The 4,708-nt window shown below is 42.0% G+C and overlaps 1 long non-coding RNA gene across 1 annotated transcript; it reads right to left on the reverse strand.

Moving 5' to 3' along the window:
- Positions 1-622: 622 nt before the first annotated feature.
- On the reverse strand, positions 623-4,048 carry LOC124684492. Its single transcript, XR_006997044.1, has 3 exons — positions 3,939-4,048; positions 3,692-3,845; positions 623-1,089 (listed from the first exon to the last, which is right to left on the reverse strand). It is a non-coding gene; the product is annotated as an uncharacterized LOC124684492 (long non-coding RNA).
- Between the last annotated feature and the right edge of the window lie 660 nt (positions 4,049-4,708).

Below are 4,708 nucleotides of genomic sequence, written 5' to 3' on the forward strand. Positions count from 1 at the left end.
ATTTGTTGTACAAATTGTGCAAGAGAATTGTTGTATCATAAGTGAAAGCTAATTTCTTTTTCATATGTTTAGTTGCACATTAAAACAACATCATACTAATAGGGGTTTCCTCTGTTCTGTACATCCGATTAAATTCATACGACAGCTTAAAATATTTATTTAAATGTAAATATTATATTGGGAGGAACTAAATGTGCTTCTATTGGAGCACATAAACTAAATTGCATGTTAGCATTAAAATACTCTTATTAGTTTTTTCTCTTTTGGTCTTTCCTTGCTGTCAGCCAGCCTAAACAACTAAAGCAAGTATATTATGAATTCATATCTGAAACATCTAAACCTTTGTCCACTTATATATTTGATATTATGGAATATATTAACATAGCAAGAACATGAAACAACATCATAATGATGTGAAACAACAGGTAATTGCAGTTTGAATGGAGTAAAGAAAACCTGATTGGGGGCTTACGGACATTTGATATTTCGTCTAAGTAAATTGGAGATCTAATACTTCATGAAATATGTTCTTATTCCATACACCACCAACGTGACATATTTTTGTTGTACAAACATAAAAAAGAAAGATGTGACAGACTATTAAGTATAAAAAATTATCACGCATACATAAAATAAATTACACCAACTAAACCAAATGAACGAAAACTACTTTGAAATACACAGAACATTGCTTTTACAGGGATGTTTTATAGATGAGGGAAACTATACAAAGGCTTAAGCAGCCTGGGAGAACAAAGAGAAAAACGAAAAGAAAACAACAGGGCAATTAATCCCCTAAATCCCGACACAGTAGATCATCTTGCGCCAAGTGGGAAATCTGAATAGGAGCTCCTCTTCCAAGACACGTCGGTTCTGGGCTTTCACATATGCAAATCAATGCACAAACTGGCCGAAATCTGTGCATTTTAATGACTGGCACTTTTTTAGGGATTTCCACCACCAGGCAAATACATTATAATTTGAGTTGCTTGCAATGGAAACAATCTGAGAATAAGAGATCCCAAACAGCTGCCAAACTGATTTCGGCAAGAGGCACCCCAAGAACATGTGCGCATCAGATCCTAACACCTGACTAGCTGAATGCCCGCGCGTTGCCGCGGAGCAATAATGTTAGCTATTGAGGTATTGATTTTAACAATAGTGTAATTCACCATGTGTACTTTGTGTGCACCTTATAACTGTATTGCAACAAATATCACCCTATACTTGCAATAAGTACTAACACATGGCAGGACCAGAACCTAGAGAAGTAATGAAAAACAGTTTCCCAAAGAGGGTGGACGAAGAGGCTCATAGCATGGTAGTATATACATAATTATATTTTTCTTCCTCAGACCAGATACCGAATGGATATGATGTCTTTCTTTTATCCATCTGCATGTCAATTAGCATTTATAAGTAAAAATCTTGTGCAAGTTAAAGTGCTGGAGATAAAATTTACTGTATGTGCAGCTTTCTCCATTCTTCTTAGAAAACTACTCTCTGATCCAAAAAAAAAAAAAGAATTGAAAAGATGTTTTTGCAAACAAACCCTCGAACTTTCTACTTCATCAACCCGCACTCCTCCAAACCAAACCAGAAACACTCTACTCGCCCGACCTCAGGCTCAACGTCAAACGTCCCCAACCCCCGTCTCAGATGTTGACGTCCCTGGTGGTGGCGCGCTGCCCCGACAGGCGGTGGAGTCGTACCGAAGGTCGCCTCTGGTCGAGGAACCCTCCTCCCCTTAGGATTTCGGCCGCCTCCGGCCGAGGAGCACCATGGATTAGAGCCGGGGTGGGGGGCGCCATGGTTTGGCTTCAGTGAGCGGCGGCGGGCGAGATGGCGGGAGGCGGCGGGAAAAGCCAAAGCCGGCAACCAGCGCCCAGGAGATCTGCGAGCACGGTGGTCAAGCAGAAGTTGTTTTGGCTATTCTTCTTTTAATTAATTTAGAATTCGAATTGGGATTACGAAAAAGGTAATTATACTATGCATTCAGACACTTATTTCGGATCGGAGGGAGTATATGAATATATTTTCTTAGGAAAAGTGATTTCTTTAGTTTGCAGCCAAACCACACTAATATAAGCTCGAATGGAAAATTAAATTATATCCCTTGCTAGCTGCTGAACTTGCATGCTTCTGTACTACATGAGAAGACATTTTACCATGCAACTCGTGTGTTTCTCTTAAACCATATCTATCGCACACCTTTTTTTTATAACTAATATGTTACGCGCCATGTAATTTCATTTGTTCGCTCATGTCAAGAGCAAGATAAATGAAACAGCCAAATAATAATCTTATATGTCCAATTGTAAATCTGAAAGATGGAAAAAAATGGATTCAGCAATCAACACACATCATTCGGGGAGGGAATCAGACTACCGGAGTCATCAGACCTTGCAGCTAGCACTTACCAGGCAGCAGTCAAAGATGAGTGAGCCGTTGCTTGCGTCGTCAGGTACAGAATGGTGACGCTGGTGGTGAAGAAGCAGTAGCTTATCCTGCACAGGAAGCCTGAAGAGTCGAGGGTGGAGGATACAGTGCGGAGGAGAACGCCCAGCTCTCTGCGGTCACACATAGCCGGGCGCCCAGCTCGCCAGGTCGTGCGGAGGAGGAGGACGTCAATCTTGCCGGGGTTGTGCAGAGCCAGAGACCCAGCTCGTTAATTAGGGTAGCGTGGAGGAGGAGTACGGTGATCTGGCCGGGGTCGTGCGTAGCCGGACGCCCAACTCATCAGCGTCGCGGCGCCCAACTCATCAGCGGCGCACGGAGAAGGACGCTGATCAGCTCGCTAGGGCCGCGCGGAGTAGAAGGATGCCTATCTCGCCGGATTCCCGCAGAGCCGGATGCCCTGGTTGGACGGTCGCGGGCAGAAGGAGTCTGGCGACCTCGTGGTGAGCCCGTCTAGCGCCGCCGCGGGCGTTGAGATTTGAGGCGTGGCGACAGTTATCGAACGAGGACTAATGTCCTACTTTTTAGCGCTAGTTGTTTTTGCAGAGTACGTATCGTAGTCGATGTCCTACTTTTTAGCGCTTGCTGTTTTTGCAGAGTACGTATCGTAGTGACTTGCTTTCCGTGAGCGAGGGCGTGGGCCATGTGTGCGGCGCGATCGGCCCATGGATGCGACGATCGAGCGACGAGGGACTGGACGACGTACCACGGTCGCATCCGCGTTTAATAGTAAAGATAACAAAAGTAGCAATGGGCATTATAAGGCCATCCACTTAAGTCCATCCTTTCAGAAGTCCATAAGACGATACAGAGACATCTCAGATTCAGCAGTAATGATCCAAACAAACACCGGTTACTTCAATAGCTTATGAGATAAAGAGCACCACACAAATTCAGATCAAAAGGATCAATATAAAGTGTCGTTAACCCTAGTTGCAGAAATAGTAGCTGAACTTTGGGTCAATAAATAGCCTCCATGGGCACTCGACAGATCAACCTATGAAATTTCTAATACTACAAAAGAAAAGAGCAGGAGCAGAAGCAATGTCCCTTTTCACGGCAGCATCACCCAAGATGAATATTCCATGAGAGAAATTCCAATATATCTAATTAATTCAGGGGAGATCGAGATTACATGGTAACAAAATACATGCTACCAGCAAGATAACGAAAATAGAAGATGCACCTGCTCATCTAATTAAAATTAAGTCAACAGATGAGAAATTGTGTGTACCAATGAAAGAATGAACTGCTAGACACCATCCGTAGGCAGTGAACCTGATTATTGCCGCTTCCTATTAGATTCAGCGACCAGCACGCATAAGCCAATAAATCCAAACAGATCAGGGGGATTTGAGGGAGCAGCACCCAGTCGAACAGCTACGGAGCTAGTACGCAACTTGTCAGATTGATAAACATATGTTTGGGGATTGAAAAATAGAGAGTGATTAAAATCGAGAGAATTGAGAGCAGGATGCTACCAGCGTGGAGATAGCCAGATAGGTGCCATAGGTGGCGACGCGAGCAGGCTTGCGTGCTTGATGCCGATGGCAACACGGGTAGGTTTTATCCTGGAGCCGGCGGCTCCTCAGTTCGCTCGAGCTTTCATGAGCCTTTGTGGCGAGGAGACCATACGTTGTGCCGGCGGAGGAGGGAGGCGCTATATGCCGACCGGGGGGGGGGTGCTGTACGCCGACCTGGTCGGCGCGGACCAGGCGCCGCACACCCCCCAGGCGGGTTGTTGGGCCGGCCCAATAAATTCCAACTCTTGTTTTGTTTTGCTTTTTCGTTTTTTCTGTTTAATTTTTCTTTTTATGTTTTTTAAAAGCTGGTTCTTTTTAGACGCGATTTTTTAAAATTATTTTAGTTTTTCAGAAATTTAAATATTTTCAAAATTTGAACATTTTTCAGATTGGAACAATTTTCAAATTGGAACAAATTTAAAGTTGGAACAATTTTTAAATTAGAACAATTTTTAAATTGGAACAAATATTTTTCAAAAAAAATATTATTTTTTATATATGAACAATTTTCGAATTTAAACAATTTTTATACTTGAACAATTTTCGAATTTGTACAATTTTTATACTTGAACAATTTTCGCATGTGAACAATTTTATACTTGAACAATTTTCGAATTTAAAATTTTCTCGAAATTTTTTAGTTAGAACATTTTACATTCAAAAATATATGTAAATTTAAAAAATTAAATCTTAAAAACGAAAAAAAGAAACAAAAAATAAAAAAACAG

Source organism: Lolium rigidum, chromosome 1 (genome assembly GCF_022539505.1).
Source record: "Lolium rigidum isolate FL_2022 chromosome 1, APGP_CSIRO_Lrig_0.1, whole genome shotgun sequence".
In the NCBI taxonomy this organism is placed as follows: domain Eukaryota; kingdom Viridiplantae; phylum Streptophyta; class Magnoliopsida; order Poales; family Poaceae; genus Lolium; species Lolium rigidum.